Source organism: Saimiri boliviensis, chromosome 6 (genome assembly GCF_048565385.1).
Source record: "Saimiri boliviensis isolate mSaiBol1 chromosome 6, mSaiBol1.pri, whole genome shotgun sequence".
In the NCBI taxonomy this organism is placed as follows: Eukaryota; Metazoa; Chordata; class Mammalia; order Primates; family Cebidae; genus Saimiri; species Saimiri boliviensis.
This window is the reverse complement of record NC_133454.1, coordinates 61,379,163-61,397,170: the sequence shown is the minus strand read 5'-3', so window position 1 is coordinate 61,397,170 and position 18,008 is coordinate 61,379,163. Positions and strand designations below refer to the sequence as shown.

At 43.3% G+C, this 18,008-nt stretch overlaps 1 protein-coding gene and 1 pseudogene across 2 annotated transcripts in view; one reads left to right on the top strand and one right to left on the bottom strand.

Moving 5' to 3' along the window:
• Positions 1-6,970: 6,970 nt before the first annotated feature.
• On the bottom strand, positions 6,971-8,339 carry LOC101040744 (nucleosome assembly protein 1-like 1 pseudogene; annotated as a pseudogene).
• A 6,393-nt stretch (positions 8,340-14,732) lies between these two features.
• The window catches only part of CDON (cell adhesion associated, oncogene regulated), a 104,000-nt gene continuing 100,724 nt past the window's right edge, over positions 14,733-18,008 (top strand). Inside the window, exon 1 of one of the 2 annotated variants that reach the window (XM_074400825.1) lies at positions 14,733-14,950. The gene's annotated coding sequence lies outside the window, so the exon portion shown is untranslated. The remainder of the gene's footprint in view (positions 14,951-18,008) is intronic. The other variant, XM_010334382.3, reaches the window with a different exon arrangement.

Genomic DNA, 18,008 nt, shown 5'->3' with positions numbered 1-18,008 from the left:
TAGTTTAGTTTCTTTCTTAGTTCTCAACACCCCCACCTCCATTCCTTCCTCTAGGGTAAGTCCCCACTGCCCCCTTCCTCTGGCATTTGTGGAGGTGTTCAGCACAGCATCTCCTCAGGCACAGTTCTTTAATCAAGGTGGAAGCCCTCTGTGAAGAGGCGGAGGAGAAGCTGGGCTGCTAATTGGCTCACTGATGAGCTTCTGACAAATCCATGAAATGAATGGAAGAGGAGTGGGGAAAGAAGTGTTCCTCAGTGCAGGTGGGGGTCTGAGAAGGATGGGAGGAGACTTGTGAGTAGGCCCTTCTGCAGGTCTTCCCATGCCCCCTCCCACTCTGGGACCATTCACACAGGTCATAAGTTGCTAATCTCAGCCCCTAGAGCCCTTGCTGGTCATCAGGGAAATTGCCGACTTTGGGATAAGCTATGAAAAGTGGCTGGACCTTAAATGTCAGTAGCACAGAGAGTCAAGTGCCTGCTGTGAGCTGAAAGATGAAGAGTCAAGATCCCCCAAATCCAGAGATCTACTAGAGTATCTGAAAATCTGCTGCACAGGGACCTCCTTAAATCCCCGGAGAAGTAATTCTAAAGCTTTTCTCCATTATTGACACCTTAGATTGAATTCCTTCATTCAAGTTTTTTCAGTCTGAAAACATGCAGAAAAGCCTATGGCCAGTTTACAGCATGACCAGGAGAAACCGGGAGAAAATTGCCGTCTTTTTCTCGATTCCACTCCACTCATTGAAGAAGGCAGTCCTTAATACAAGGAGGCAAGGAATGGTTGGTAACAACTTTGTTTTGCTTTGTTTAGTTTTGAGACAGAGTTTCGCTCTTGTTGCCCAGGCTGGAGTTCAATAGGACAAAGTTGGTTCACTGCAATCTCCGCCTCCCAAGTTCAAGTGATTTTCCAGACTCAGCCTCCTAAGTAGCTGGGATTACAAGCACCTGCCACCGTACCTGGCTAATTTTGTATTTTTAGTAGAGATGGGTTTTCACCATGTTGGGCAGGCTGGTCTCAAACTGCTGACCTCAAGTGATCTGCCCACCTTGGTCTTCCTCAGTGCTGGGATTACAGGTGTGAGCCACTGCGCTGGACCCAGAACCATTGTCTTTTAAGCGCTATCAGCATCAATGATATTTAGAAGTACTTAATTTTTTTTTTTAATAGATAGAGATGAGGGTCTTGCTATGTTGCTCAGGCTGGTCTCAAACTCTTGGGCTCAAGTAATCAGTCTGCTTGAGCCTTTCAAAGTGCTAGGATTACAAGCGTGAGCTACAGTGCCTGGCCAGTACTTTTAACTGACCGAGAGAAGAGGAAACACATGGTTGGATAATGTAAAAGCAAAACTAATTATAGAGGTTCAAAAGATGTTCTTGTTTTTTGAATATATGTATGTATGTGTTTATTTTGTTGATAAGCACTTATATAATGCAGAGCATGGGCCAAGCTTATCTAAATTCTCATAAATCTTCTAAAGCTATGTCATTTATGAATAAGTATCAATATGTAGAACAAGTATTCTCCGTGCTACTAATACATAATAGATTATACCACAAATCAGTAATTCATATATGTTCAAACTTTCTTGGGTCATGCATGATAGTTGCTAACAACTGAAAAAATAAGAGAACATTTTGGTTTATAGGGGTAGAATTTGCAATCAGTTTTACCACAATGATGATGATGGTAATGAGAAAAATAATAATAGTTGATTTTTATTGATTATGTACTTGTTATATGTATAATAAATAATAAAAATTAGTTATTGGTTATGTCTGGGCCAAGTACTTTATAGGCATTATTTCACCTAATCCTCACAAAAGATATAGAAAATAGGTTCAGTAATAGAAAATAGGTTCTACTACTGTCTTTTTTTTTTTTGAGACAGAGTCTCACTCTGTTGCCTAGGCTGAATTGCAGTGGTGTGATCATGGCTCACCGTAGTCTTAAACTCCTGGGCCCGAGTGATCCTTCTGCCTTGACCTCCTGAGTAGCTGGGACTACGGGTGCACACTCCCATGCCTGGCTAATTTTTTAACTATTTGTAAAGATGAGGTTTCACTATGTTTCCCAGGCAGGTCTCAAACTCCTGGCCTCAAGCAATCCTCCTGCCTCAGCCTCCCAAAGTGTAGGGATTATAGGCATGAACCACCATGCTAGACCTATTACTGTTTCTTAGATGAGAAAATGGATGCACAAAGTACGTTAAGTGATTTGTCCAAGATGCAAGTTAGTTTTAATAGCATTCTTTGCTTCTGATACCGGAAACATTCACAACCGATAAGGAACTGCAGGTGTGGAAACCAAGCTGATGAGTAATAATGATGCCCATTATAAGTCAAGCCAGTATGAGGTGCATTTTACACACCTTAAATCCTCAAAACAACCTGGCAACCTATGGTGTATTTACTCCTGTTTTACTGATGAGGAAATGGAACTTCCTACAGTTTTTATGGATAACTGGACCAAAAAGAAGACCTCTGGTACCTCCAGGGACTAGTCATTTTATCCAAATCTTGTTGGTCCAACCTACGCTAGAGCTGTTGAAGTTGTCAGAACTTACTCTAAAAATGCCAGCCCTTTAGCGACTTTGATGGACTGTAGTCCATTTTTTCTCTTGGAGAGGAAAAAGAGAAATTTGACTACGGAGACTAGTGATTGGCCCAAGTCCACACAGCAGACAGGAGGATAATGAGGGAGCTGGGATAAATTACACTGGTCAGGTTCCCCAATTCTCAGCTTGGTTGTTTTCTTTCTTTCTTTCTTTTTTTTTTTTTTTTGAGACGGAGTTTTGCTCTTGTCACCCAGGCTGGAGTGCAATGGCGCGATCTCAGCTCACCGCAACCTCCGCCTCCTGGGTTCAGGCAATTCTCCTGCCTCAGCCTCCTGAGTAGCTGGGATTACAGGCACGCGCCACCATGCCCAGCTAATTTTTTGTATTTTTAGTAGAGACGGGGTTTCACCATGTTGACCAGGTTGGTCTCGATCTCTCGACCTTGTGATCCACCCGCCTCGGCCTCCCAAAGTGCTGGGATTACAGGCTTGAGCCACTGAGCCCGGCCTAGCTTGGTTGTTTTCTATGAGGCCATCCAGCCTCAAATAACGCATTCACTAGCTGCCTATCCTTTGCAAATATCCCCAACTCCTTGCCATTCTCTTTCAGGTCCTTTGCTTTCTTTCACATCTCAGACAGGGGCTCCTTTGCTAACCTTAGCCTAATGGCTGGGAAGGTGGCACTGTGTTTGCTTAGTGCTGGGCTCCCGTTCAGGACTTTCTCTTTCCTGTAAAAGGAGCTCCACGTTCTTTGCTAGTGCAAGATGTGCAAAGTCATTTTCTCCTGACCTAGCGTATGGGTAAATTAATCTAGCATGGTAAACCCAGTAACAGAGTTAGGTGATCTGTGTGTAATGGGTTGAGGCAGTGAGTCTCCGGAGCTTAGCCCGTTCAGCATAAAAAAGGACATATAAATCCCTCTCTCTGTGAAATCCTCTTGCACACAACAGGAAATGTACAAGACAGTGAGTATACAGTCAACCTATTGGAATTTCTTTTTCAAAGAAAAAATAATAGATTGCAAAGGAAAATTGTTGATTGCCAAACTTCCAGCCTTGTCAGAAGAGCTATCCTGCAGCCAGTCATTAGATGTAAAATTCCTAAGGCTTGGGGGATGGTTAGGTCATTTAATACCATGTCAATATTAAGTTACATCATAAATAATTGGAACTTCCTGAATATTTAACAAGAACTTTGTTGTGTAAATTTGGAAATCAAATTGAGACAACTGACTTATATTATTGTTTAGCCTTCTGTGTCTAACTCATTGTGGGGGTTTAGTTGTTTTGAACTTTGGTCCTTTTAGCAAAGAGCAGAAAGAGAGAAGTTAAACCAATTGACTTTTAGATAGTCATTTTCCCTTTCTTTTTGGTTTTGAATTGATTAATGCTTTTTTTCTCATGTAAATAAGATCAAATAAAAATCCAAAGCCATAACCAAGAGCGAAACATGAAATTGCTGTTTAGTTTGCAAGCCTTTAGCAGACTCAGTCAGCTTGGTGATGACCAACTTTGACCACTCTTGCAGTTGCTAAATGGGACACTTTCTGACATTTGCTACATCTGTCAGATCACTTCTAGCCCGAGCATATTCTAGAAGCTCATAATGTTCATTTGAGTTGGTATCAAATTCTAGACAATAAGATTTGAGTTTCTTCTGGATGGGAATTTATAATTAAGTTTTCATAAACCGTAAGATACAGTGTAAGTGTAAAGATTAATTATGATTATTATCACCTAGAGAATAAAATCCCAAGTTCTTATCTACCATTCATACTACAACTATCTCACATTGCTTCTCCGAACCCCTCCTTGGCAATGGTCCCCACTTCTCTACTTTTCTCTGAGTCTTTCCCAGCCTCTAGACTTAGGTTAAGTTCTCCTTCCTCCTTGAAGTCTTCCTTCCTCTATTTCAGTTGGCACATTAAATTTTTTGTTTGTTTTGGGTAAGTAGCCTATTTGCATGATTCAAAACACAAGACAATATAAAAAGCTACACTTTCTTTTTTTTTTTTTTTTAGATGGGATTTCACTTGGTCATCCAGACTCGTGTGCAGTGGCACCATCTTGGTTCACTGCAGCCTCAACCTCACAGGTTCCAGTGATCCTCCCACATCAGCCCCCCAAGTAGCTGGGACTACAGGCCCACACCACCATGCCTGGCTAATTTTGTATTTTTTGTAGAGATGGGATTTTGACATGTTGCCCAGCCTGGTCACAAACTTCTGGGCTCAAGAGATCCACACGCTTCGGCCTCCCAAAGTGCTAGTATTATAAGCATGCACTGTGCCCAGCCAAAAGATATAAATTTAAAAGTATTAGTCTTACCTATTTTCCACTATAAGTAATCATTTTTAAAGATATTCTTTGAATAGCCGGATGTGGTACTGTGTGTGTCTGAAGTCCCAGTTACTCAGGAGGCTGAGATGGGAGGATCACTTGAGCCTAGGAGGTTGAGGTTGCAATGAGCCATGATCATGCCACTGCACTCCAGCATGAGCAACAGAATGTCTCCAAAAAAAAAAAAAAAGTAAAAAGAAAGAGGTCTTCTTTGGTTCCTTCTAATAGTTCTTTATGCAAAAAAAATCAGCACATACAAATATATATTCTTAGTTTCTATCTCTTAGAAATTAGAGCATAGTACCTCCCATAAGGTGTCCTGCATCTACCTGTCTCTTTCTTTCTCAGTTCTTTTCCATTTAACACATATTCCATTTAACTGCTACACCAGTTCTCTGAGAGTTTCCCTTTTCTTTTTTCGTGGCACAGTATTCCATGGTGTGGATGTAATTCTTGATGGTGGACCCTTGGATTGCTTCTAATCTGCTATAAACAGCAATGCAGTGAAGAGATTTTTCATATGAATGCAAGAGTATCTTAGAACAAATTTCCAGACTGAGACTGCGGGATCAAAGGGTAAAAGCATGCTACATTTTGATAAATATTGTCCAATTTTTTTCCCTGGGGGTTATACCATTTTTCATTCCCGCCAGCAATGTATGAAAGGGCAACGCACATAGCACTATCTACAGTTTATAGACAAGAAAACCGAGGTACAGAAAAGACAAAATTAAGTAGTTAATAACATTCAGGCTGGACCTCAAACTTGTGGACTGGCTGGATTCCTCTCATTTGGTGTTTATCAACTAGCGATTTGCACCATTACTTGTTTTATATATACATAGGCCTAAACATTCTAAAGCTTTATTATACACTCTTTAGGTTTATAACAAAGAGTTTCTAATAAACAGAGACTGCTAAGATTAAGTCAATCACAGGTGAGAGTGAGGGAAAAGGAAATAGGATAGAAAAAGCTGGGAAACAAACGAAAGGTGATGCATAGTTATGAGGCCATTGCATTTGATAAGTCACACGTGACCCAGCTGAGCCCTCAATAGGTGTTTCTGCTTGGCCACCAGAGATGGTTACAAACAAGTTGTGTGGACAGGCCATGCCTTGGAGCAGTCCATGGGTAGAAAATGGGAGAAGGAATTTATCTGCTGCCCCCGTCCCATTATCTTCTCACATAGGGGAGATGACTCACTTTCTTTCTTCTTGTTTTGTTGTGTGTGTGTGTTTTTTTTTTTTTTTTTTTTTTTTTTGGTAGAGATAAGGTTTCTCAATATTGCCCAGGCTGGTCTTAAACTCCTGGGCTCAAGCAAGCCACCCACCTCGGCCTTCCACAGTGCTGGGATTACAGATTTGAGCCAAAATGCCTGGCCTCACGCTGCACTTTTGAGTTATGTTGCTTCGCCCTCTCAGCAGATCCTGGGGAAGCCAGATTTCAAGCACTGCAGTACCTAGAAATGGTACGAGGGACACAGAGGGGGTCATTACAGGGTCTTGGAGACTGGTGAGGCTAAGAGAGTCTGATAAGGCCCCATAAGATGTTTTTCTTCCCACCCCCCCTTTTTTTTTTTTTTCAGTTAGGGTCTCCCTCTGTCAGGCAGATTGGAGTGCAGTGGTATGATGTTGGCTCACTGCAACCTCTGCCTTCTGGGCTCAAGTGATCCTCCTTCCTCAGCCTCCTGAGCAGCTGGAATTACAGGTGCATGCCATTACACCCGGCTAATTTTTTATATTTTTTGTAGAGACAGAGTTTCACCACATTGTACAGGCTGGTTTTGAACTCTGGGCTCAAGCAATCCATATACCTCAGGCTCGCAAAGTACTGGGATTACAGGCGAGAGCCACCACGCCCAGATAAGATGTCTTTAATACAGGTATTTCCTTGTATGTCTTTAATTTTGTGCTTTATACCTAAAAGATGCTCCAAAAAAATGGGTTTTTTTTTTGGTAATTTATTTATTGAAACCTTATACATACATTGCTTGGCTGTAAAATTCTAAAATCATATTTTTCAAAATATTTTTATCCCAAATCACAGAATAATTATAGCAAAGGAATACGTAAGTCATTTAATTTGATTCTCCATGTGTTAAACACAGAGAATTATTTGTCCATCTGGTAAACTTTACCTCATCCAGTTCTTCACCTTCTTCATCACAATCATCATCATCATCATCATCATCATCATCATCATTATCATCATCATCATCATCATCATCTTCAATAGCTTCTCCAGTAAAGTATAACATTGATTTTGAGATTATACACTCACATAAAAAGTGACCGGTTTTGAAGTCTGCAGCAAGGATAGCCTTCAGCATCATCACCCTGATCTCTACTCTCAGGAACTTCAGGAGGGGGGAAAAAGAATTAAAGAAAGAGTCATTGGCAAATGTTTTAGTCGCAGTATGAAATGCCCCACGTCCCTTGTGTTTCTGCTTCTTCTTAATGGTTTTCAAAGTGACATTCTTTTCTTTTTCCCCAATATATCTGGCACCCTGTACAACCCATAATTTCTGGTCCATCAAAAGAAAAGGGATCAGAATAATCTGTTTCTGACCTCATCCTGTGTCTTTGTTAGCACTTCATTTGTAAAATATTGATTGGGTTCCAAGTAAAATTCTAAGACAAAACTCATAGACTGGCCAGAATCTGAGAACTTTACTTTAATATCTTTCAAGTGCTTCGGAATAGGTTTATCATGTTCCTGAACCATATCACTGGGCAAATCAACATGCTTAAAAATAGTTAACCAAAATTCAGGGATTCCTTTTGGGTCTTCTTTCTCTTCATCCTTTTTCTTATCTTTAATTTTGGCATTTTCTTTCAACTCCTCTGAAATCTCATCTTTTTTTGAGGGGGGGATGGAGTTTCACTCTTGTTGCCAAGGCTGGAGTGCAATGGTGTGATCTCGGCTCACTCAACCTCTGCCTCACGGGTTCAAGTGATTCTCCTGCCTCAGTACCCTGAGTAGCTGGGATTACAGGTATGTGCCACCACTCCTGGCTAATTTTGTATTTTTAGTAGAGACAGGGTTTCTCCATGTTGGTCAGGCTGGTCTTGAACTCCCGACCTCGGATGATCTGCCCACTTCGGCCTCCCAAAGGGCTGGGATTACAGACATGAGTCACCGCGCCAGGCCAATCTCATCTTCTTCAACTGGTTTCCATTCACCTGCTTCTTCCGTAGGTTCATAAATTGCATTAATAATCTCAAATAGCTTACCAAATAGAGGCTGATAGAGAACAGCATGCTTCCTTTCAAAATCATGAACTTCCTCATATAATTTGGCTTCTATCTGTGCGCATTTAATCTGCAGGTTTCTGAGAGCATTCACTCATCTTTTAACTGCCCTAGGCAGGCTTTCAATGCATCCTGTTGGTGTTTCTACCACACCATCAAGTCTTGAAGGGCTGCAAGAATCTGAGGATTTTGCATAATCTAAACCAGGCGTCCCCAGACTTTTTACACAGGGGGCCAGTTCACTGTCCCTCAGACTGTTAGAGGGTCGCCACATACTGTGCTCCTCTCACTGACCACCAATGAAAGAGGTGCCCCTTCCTGAAGTGCGGCGGGGGGCCGGATAAATGATCCCCGTAGTTTGGGGACGCCTGATCTAAAGAGTTAGCTGACGTGCTTTGATTTTTGTTTCTTCACCAGTTTCTTCTTCTTCTACTTCTTCAACATCATCCAAATGTTGATCAAGTTCAGATTGTCAATGTCTGCCATGTTTTAATAATTCCAAATATCGGCGGCTAGTATGTGGAGCCAGGTGGCCACAGCTGTGCAGGTAGTGACCCAGGGTGGCAGCGGTGGCGGGAGGAACAGGAGGTGGTGCTGTGAGCAGGTGGTGCTAAAAAAGAACAAAAGGTTTTTAACTGATCAATTTCTTTGAAGCGATATTAATAAAAATACTTCCCATTATTGTAGGGAGACCTTAATGTGTAATAATTAAGAGTCCAGTCTCTAAACCCAGACTACTTGAGTTTCAGTATCAGCTCTGACACTGACTAGCTGTGTGACTATAGTCAGGGCACTTCATGTCTCTGTGCCTTAGTTTTCTTGTTATAATATGGGACTAATGCTTAAAATACACTTGGCACATAGAAGGAATTATATAAGCATTAACTGTTATTATTATAAATAGCTTTTATCCAGCATTTGCTACTTGCCAATTGCTGTATTAAGTGCTTTGTGTGTATCATCTCAATTAATTCTCCCAGCAAATCACTGAAGTAGGTCATATTAACAACTCTATATGAGGTATTATTACTCTTTATGAATGATGAAGTCATTTACTACTTCACAAATGATGAAATCAAGACTCCAAGAGTTTAAGTAATTTGACCAAGATCAAATAAGGTACAGTCACAATGTGATAAAAGTTTATGAACTCTAGTTACTCTATTATGTTATGCTTAGAGAACCAATTTTAACATGTATTTAGTATTATAAAATCACTCACTTCAGGCCTAGACTGTACCTTTGTACATCCTTGTCTCTTAGTATCTAACAACCTTCCCACCTAGTCCCTGAGGACTTGAGCACTTGGCTTACATGGTATTTCTCTTACCACCCTCTCAGTCTCTTCAGTATGTCCCCTGATGGCATAAATATCTCCACCACATCATCTGCCAGTACCAGTTAGCATACTAGATCTAATCATCACCTGGAACTGTTCTACTTCCGAAATGGTAAACTCTGATTATCACCAAAGACCTCTTGGTTCTTTCATACTCAATCCTGTAACAGCAGCTCTTTAATCTCATACATATCTCCTTTAATCTGTCATTTCTTCCAGTCTACCATTCTTCTCAAAACTCTTTGACCTATTCCACTGCCTGAATTCTGTGATTGATGATTTAAATATTTTCTCACCAATACCATGTGTTATTTTCCTCCTTGCACAACCCCCAGGAAAACTTCTAAACTGAATTGGTGTTATACTTTTCCTTTTTTTTTTTTGTTTTGAGATGGAGTTTCGCTCTTGTTACCCAGGCTGGAGTGCAATGGTGCGGTCTCGGCTCACCGCAACCTCCGCCTCCTGGGTTCAGGCAATTCTCCTGCCTCAGCCTCCTGAGTGGCTGGGATTACAGGCACGCGCCACCATGCCCAGCTAAATTTTTGTGTTTTTAGTAGAGACACCATGTTGAACAGGATGGTCTCGATCTCTTGACCTTGTGATCCACCCGCCTCAGCCTCCCAAAGTGCTGGGATTACAGGCATGAGCCACCGCGCCCGGCTGTTATACTTTTCCTTTTATACCTGATTGATTAAATGTTGATGGAGAAAATCACATAATCATGCAAGCTCCGTCGCTATACATGAATGGTCTCCAACCTCAGCCAGGCCCTCAGCATCACTTATCAATTTTCTGATTGATTTTCTACTTTCATTTTTCCTAATGATTATTCCAAATCTTTACCACCTTCTTCAAACATCCTTTTCAAGTCCCATACCCTGAGTTCAGTAAACAACCTTTCCTCCAAATTCATCAAGATAATTGGGGGCTTTAGTTATTAGAGTTTTAGAGATTCATCCTTGGCTACAAATTTCTGGTTCCATATTCATCTTGAGAAATCACTTCCACTTTAATGGTATACATATGAGTTTATGCTGATGACTTTTAAATCCGTATCTCCATTTGGAGTTCTCTATCTAGTGCTTGGAGGACCCAGAGCGTCTTGGTCTGTTTCTGCTGCTATAACAAAATGCCTTAGATTGGGTAATTTTTAAGCAAGAGAAATTTATTTCTCTGAGTTCTGGAGATTGGGAAATCCAAGACCAAAGTGCCTGCAGATTCAGAGTCTGGTGAATGCCTATTCCTTACAGATGGTGACCTCTCTGTATCCTCCCATGACAAAAGGAACAGAAGGGGTTAGTTAGCTCCTTGAACCCCTTTTATAAGGTCAGAAATCTTGCTCATGAGGGTGGCCCTCATGACTTAGTCAGCTTCTAAAGTCCCCACCTCTTAATACTATCACATTGACAATTAAGTTTCTTTTTTATTTTTTAGATGGAGTCTCACTCGGTCGCCCAGGCTGGAGTGCAGTGGCACAATCTTGGCTCGTAGCAACCTCTGTCTCCTGGTTCAAGCAATTCTCCTGCCTCAGCCTCCTGAGTAGCTAGCTAGGACTATAGGCATGCACCATCATGCCCAGCTAAGTTTTTGTATTTTCAGTAGAGATGGGGTTTCACCATGTTGGCCAGGCTAGTCTCGAACTTCTGACCTCAAGTGATCCTCCCATCTCGGCCTTCCAAAGTGCTGGGATTACAGGCATGAGCCACCATGCCTGGCCAACAATTAAGTTTCAACATATGAATTTGGGGGAACACATTCAGATAATAGCATATATGTACCTCAAATTCAAAAGGCTCCAAATTGAACACATAATTGTTTCCCCGAAACCTGTATGTTCTGCAGGCTCTTACCCTCTTTCTATGTACTGTGGGGGTAGGGAGGGTAACCACTATCCAACAAAGCTAGCAGGCTGGTCTCACCCTTGCATCTTTCCTCTTCTTTACCTTCCACATGCAATTAGTTTCAGGTCCTGCCAAAATTTCCTTGTGTTCTTGAAGTTTATCCCCACTTCTCTGTCTTTATTACTATCTTCCTAGTGCAGTCTCTTGATTGAATTAAACTGCCTGGAATGCTTCAAAGCTTCTCAATTTTTTGACCTCAGGCTTGCTCCCCCAAATCTATCTGCAATAGATCACTGTTGTTAGGTGACCTTTCTAAGCACAAATCTAACTATATCACATTCCTACTTAAAACCCTGCATGGACTCCCCATTACCTGCAGGATGAAGTCCAAGCTTCTTGGCATGACATACACAGCCATATGTGACCTGGCTTCAGCTTCTTTCTGCAGTGCCTTCACTTACCAATACCTACCTGACCCCTTACACTTAAGCCACAAAGAAGAGCTTGCAGTTTCCTTGATCTGCAATGTATTCATGGTTGCTTGCCTCTATGCCTCTATTACTAATGTCCCCTCTGCCTGAACCATCTTTCCCCTCCTTCACCTTTATCTGGCCAACTCTTACTATCCTTTAAGACTTAGTTCATGGGTCACTTCTTTTTTTTTTTTATTGCATTTTAGGTTTTGGGGTACATGTGATGAACATGCAAGATTGTTGCATAGGTACACACTTGGCAGTGTGGTTTGCTGCCTTCCGTCCCCTCACCTCTATCTGTCATTTCTCCCCATGCTATCTCTTCCCACCTACCCACCCCCCGCCCCTCCCCCATTTCCCCCCAATGGACCCCAGTGTGTAGTGCTCCCCTCCCTGTGTCCATGTGTTCTCATTGTTCAACACCCACCTATGAGTGAGAATATACGGTGTTTGATTTTCTGCTCTTGTGTCAGTTTGCTGAGAATGATGGTTTCGAGGTTCATCCATGTCCCTACAAAGGACGTGAACTCATCGTTTTTGATGGCTGCGTAATATTCCATGGTGTATATGTACCACATTTTCCCTATCCAGTCTATCATCGTTGGGCATTTGGGTTGGTTCCAGGTCTTTGCTATTGTAAACAGTGCTGCAATGAACATTCGTGTGCACGTGTCCTTGTAGTAGAATGATTTATAATCCCATTACTGGGTATATATCCAAAGGATTATAAATCACTTCTTTTATTTAGGCTTTCTTGGCAAGCCTTTCTCCCAAGCTCCATACAGGGTGGGAAACACTGAACTTGTGTTCACACAGCTCCCCGTTCATTGCACTGAAGATGTCTCCTTGTACTTATCCATGTGTGTGTCTGTATTGCCGTTAGATTGCGAGCTCTTTGAAGCTTGGGACTGCGAATTGTTTCTTAATGTTGAACAAATGGATGAATGATTCATTAATGAAAAACCGTTTTACACCTGAAATGATTTCTTCACTTTACAAAAAAGGTGGAGAGGAAGTAATTAGTATCAACAAACACTGTGGTTATCTCTCAGTCTGCTATGAGTAACAGTAGGCATAGTGAATTCAAATGGCATTGTGAGATCTGGAGGTGTGCAGGGTGCGTTATATCCCAGGAGAAGAACCTGGAATTCTCTGTAGCCACAATAAACTTGCAAGACTTCTATTACAACCACACAAAACTCAATTCAGTTAAATCTCTATGTTTATAAAAAGTCTTACTTGCAGAATGAAAAATCGTTTACTACACCATGTTAATAACATATAGATTCTTGGTATCAATAAATGAACAATGGAACAGTGGAGGACAAACTAGAGTTAAGAGTTTTTTTTTTTTTTTTTTTTTTTTTTTCTGGCCAGGTGCAGTGGCTCATGCCTATAACCCCAGCACTTTGGGAGGCCGAGGCGGGTGGATCACCTGAAGTCAGGAGTTCAAGACCAGCCTGGCCAACATGGCGAAACCCCGTCTCTACTAAAAATACAAAAATTACCCAGGTGTGGTGGCGTGTGCCTGTAATCCCAGCTAGTGGGAGGCTGAGGCAGGAGAATCGCTTGATCTCAGGAGGTGGAGGTACAGTGAGCCGAGATAGTGCCACTGCACTCCAGCCTGGGCAACAGAGCAAGACTTCGTCTCATTTAAAAAAAAAAAAAAAAAAAAAAAAAAGGTTTTTTTTTTTTTCCTTTTCCACTGACTTTCTTACCAGGGACTTTACAAAAACCCAGAATCTAGCTAATGCGGAAAGCTAACTTAATTGAACAATACCACACTTTCAAAGCATTTCTTTTTAAAATTCACTAGCTATTTCTCCTGAAGTTCAGTACTATTTATAAACTTCAACTATCATTAGGGCTCCTTTTGTTGGTAAACTAATAGTAAGTAGTGATGACGGGAAAAAAAGAGCTAACTGCTAATAATAAAAACAATGATTTATAAAGAAGTTGCAGTCCTTGAATGCCCGCTCATTGGCAGGTGCTTTTCATAAAGTATACTTATGCTTGACAATCTTTTGAATAGAATTTTTTTTTCCTTTTTCTGTTGGAATAACTGAAGTCCAATGAGCTCAAATAACTTGGGGCAGGTCCAACGGATGAGCTGGGAAGGCTCTGGGGCCAAAGGCCACCAGGCCACACCACGCCTCTCCGAGCCCCTGAGTTTTGCTACCTGCTTGCGTGCATGTGCAGGCAGGGCGGGTGGACGAGGGAATCAGATGAAGCTGCTTAAGGAACTAAACATGGAAAGTGGTGGAAAGGCGAAAGAGGTATAGGCGGTGGACCGCTACAACCCTAAGAGAGAGTAGGCAGAAACCTGGGCGCGCGTTGGCGGCTCAAAGAACTTAGGTAGAGAGTCGAGGGGCGGGGCCGGAGCGGGGCTAGGGCGGGGCACCGGAGACGGAGTCGACCACTTGGGGACCTGCCAGAAGGGCCGCCTCTCCAGGCGGAGGAAAGATGAGGGGAGCGTGAGTTCAGGCATGATAGGAATCTCCGTGACTTGCTAAGGCAACTCATCCTCACTGGTCCTACATCCAAGAAAAGCCTCTTCTATGCTCTCCTGGGATATTTCTTGCAGAGCAGGCAGATCAATGACGGGGAGAGGGTCCTGCACAGAGCGTGCCCCCCTCCACGCTTGGTACGGCCCGTGCCCCCGCCGCTGATCTGGCAGGCTGCGCGCGCACCCTCCGGTGGGGAGCGGGCCGGCGGGGCGCCGCGGCTTCTAGGGCCCGCCTCCGTCTGTCTCTCCCCGGTCCCTCCTCTCGCTGCTCGCGTGCTCCGGGCCGGCCCAGCGCCCGCCGAGTTACGCGTCCGCGCGCCTCAGCGGGGAGGAGCGCGGCCGCGGGGGCGCGCCCCGGTGACTCCGCCCCCTGCTCCCCTCCCCTGAGCCCGGGAGCCCGGCTCGCGCGGCTAGGTGCGAGGAGACCCGGTACCCCGCGCCCGCCCGCCCTGCCCAGCGCCCCCGCCCCGGCGTGCCAGGCGCCGCGCCCTCCTCTGCCCTGCGCGGTGCATGGAGGGGCCCGTTCGGATCGCAGCCGCCGCCACCATAGCCGCTGCCGCGCGCGCGCGGGGTGATGACCTGGGGGTGGCTTTCCGAGCCGGCTGCCGCGCAGGAGGTTTTGGAGGCTTAGCCTGCCCCGCGGAGAGGTGCGGGGGTAGGGGTCCCGCCTCAGGGTCGGAGGGAGGGGTGGCGCGCGGGCACAGGGCTTGGGAGGCCTTGGTTTGGGGGCTGGAGGTCCCGGGGGCGAGCGGGCCGGCGTGTCCCGGAGGGCGTGGGGGTCCAGGGCTGCATGCGAGGTCTGGATGCTGATGCAAGCCCGGCTGGGAGCCCCGGCGTCCTGGGTCCTCGAGGGCTCGGAGCCACCTCGTGGGAGGAGGTGGGGTGAGGTGTCAGTGACACGACGAAACCTCTTCTTGACGATGGTCCACGGGGGCAGGTGAGGTGCCGCAGCGCGGGGAGCTAGGGCGCCCGCGCGTTTTCCCAAGGGAGCCGGGTCCCTGGCCCCTCTAAACCTCCATCCCCGCAGAGCGCCCGCGAGAGACAGTGATTTATGTGTAGGGAGAAGCAGGAGAAATTTCCTGCGCTATGTATCTTTCTCTGCCTTCACAAGACTCTGACTTCCCAGCCCCAGGGAGTGTATTTTTCCTTCTCTCCTGTAAAGCTTTCTGTGGATTGCATTATCATTTGGTAAATACATTACAGCTCGAAGCTTCCAGACCTTTGTTGCTTTCTCTCCGCATCTAGGAATGTCAGCAATAAATCACTGAGGGGGATAGATAGACTCTCTTGCCCTTCCCTTCATTGTTCTCCCTAACCCCACCAAATCAGGTGGAAGGGTCTCCAAAAGAAGCTGTTTCCAGAATGCCTGCCCTTCCTCATCAGGACGACAGAGGGTGGCAGGTGCTTTAAGGGCAGACTGCTTTCCAATGGGAATCTAGAACTTACGGAACCTCATCAACAGAAAGTCAGCCTTTGTGTCCCCAAACCAGACACCTTGAAAAACAGGAGGCTGGACTAAAAGCTCACGTGAGATTTATTTTCAGGCCTATGCCAGTAAAAATGAAAGAGGCCAAGTCAGTGAATTCTGATTCCTTTCAGCGCTGATAACATAACGCTCACATTCCCAGCTGACACTTGGCATACCTAGTGGACAGTGTCTCCAAGGAGAGGAAGGTGGGAAGGGTGTTAGAAAATGAAATGAATTTATTGTCAGCATAATTCTAAACATTCTATGACATTTTATAGTTCTCCCCCACCCTCAGTCTATTTTTAGCTGAAAAACTGGGGATAGTTCAACTTTTAGGATAAGATGAAAGAAAACCTTGGAAAAAATTTCTGGAAATTTTAAATTAGTGCCGAAGTAGAAAGCATTCTTCGGAACCCAAGAAGCACCAAATACTGCCGTCTCTGTTAAGCACATGTTGAAATGAACTGCCTCATTCTTGAAGTTACATGAGAAGGATGGAGAAAACCTGTTTCATTTTGTAAAGACGTGCCCTGGATGTGTGTTTGGCAGTGTGTAGAACAGAAACATTTATATTTCTATTAAGAAACATACAAATATATATTGTTTAACTTTCATGCAAAAACTTCCCAGTGTTTGGGAGAACAGTTTAGTCAACCAGAAAAATCAGTTACTAGAGGTACTGTGCTGTTGTTTGTGTAATAACTCACTTGGGATGCTTTGATTGATGGCTATGGTTCTCATCAACCTCCTCTTCTGTGTAAAGTACTTAAACAGCTCTGACTCTCAAGCCTTCAAGTACAAAGAACTGTTAGGACTTGGAGCATACTGATCTAGCTTGCGTAGCTTGGCTTCTAAAGCTATCTTACGCTTTGCTTCCTTTGCAGGTGGTTTGACTTTGCAGGTAAGGAATTAAGTTCACTGTAAGATAGGACTTTCTCCCCCAGATTGTCAAGGCATATACAGATGAAGGTAGGAGGTAGGAATAGGAACTTCTGTCCTAGGGCTTGGCTTCTAAAGCTATCTTACGCCTTGCTTCCTTTGCAGGTGGTTTGACTTTGCAGGTAAGGAATTAAGTTCACTGTAAGATAGGACTTTCTCCCCCAGATTGTCAAGGCGTATACAGATGAAGGTAGGAGGTAGGAATAGGAACTTCCGTCCTAGGGCTTTGCTCTGAAGAGGGCAGGTAAAATTTTGTTGGCCGTTTCTTGTGGCTTCTTCTTCGTTTTCCACTTTGCCCATCTGCCTTCATGACTTTGTAGACAATTTCAAGTATGGTTTTGTCAAAATGTAAGTTGAAGTCACATTTTCCTTCTCTAGAAATGTTTTTTTTTTTTTCATGAACATTTAGACTAAAAATTGGTGATTGTTTCTAAGTTAAGTGCTAGGGAAATGATTTGAGGAATTAAATATTAGTAAAATCAGGGAAGGGATAGAAAATAAATAATGAATTGAAAAAATATGTTGCTTTAACGCGTAATGACATGAGCCAGCGCCTTGCGATCAGCAATGGCGTGAGGTAGAAGTATTAGTGAGACAACACAGTGGTGCTGTAGATGAGCTGCCTCTGTAGCAGCGCCCCTGTAAGTAAATGAACTTAATACAACTAATTAGATTAGAAACAGAATTTGGAATCTGGTTGCCAAATATGTTGCTTTGAAGGACTTGCTTTTTTATAGTATTTTTTTGATGGGGAATTTTTTTCAAGAAATTTTGTGAACTTGAATTCAAGGCTGTTTTATTTTTACCTTAAATTTAAAAATTTTTATATTTAAGAAAAAATGAAAATGTCTGTATGTAAACATTCCATGTGATTAGTTTCTGTTGTGTGTTTGGCATTAATTCACTTTCGAGAGCACAGAGGGGAGGATTTTACTTTTCTGTTAAAAATAAGGGCTGGTGTATGGAATATTCTTAATGTCACTTGAAAAATATTGGATTACAATTAAATGAAAAACGGGTTTGTTGGTTTTTTTTTTTTTTTTTAATCCTTCAAGTTTTCCCTCATTGTTTGTGCTCCTTTGCCTATTGTCAGGCTTAAAACATACAGTATCATTGTCATCTGTCTCCTGAATAATGGTCCTGAGGTGATATTATTAATGTGGCTTTTTAAAATCAAGCTAATTATACTTGCCTAAAAGAGCCACATGTGTGTGATTCTAGCTGCCTGGTGCCTTTTGAGAGCCCTGGAGACAAGCTAGTGAATAGAGCTGAAAATTCATTCTGTATTCGATTAAATG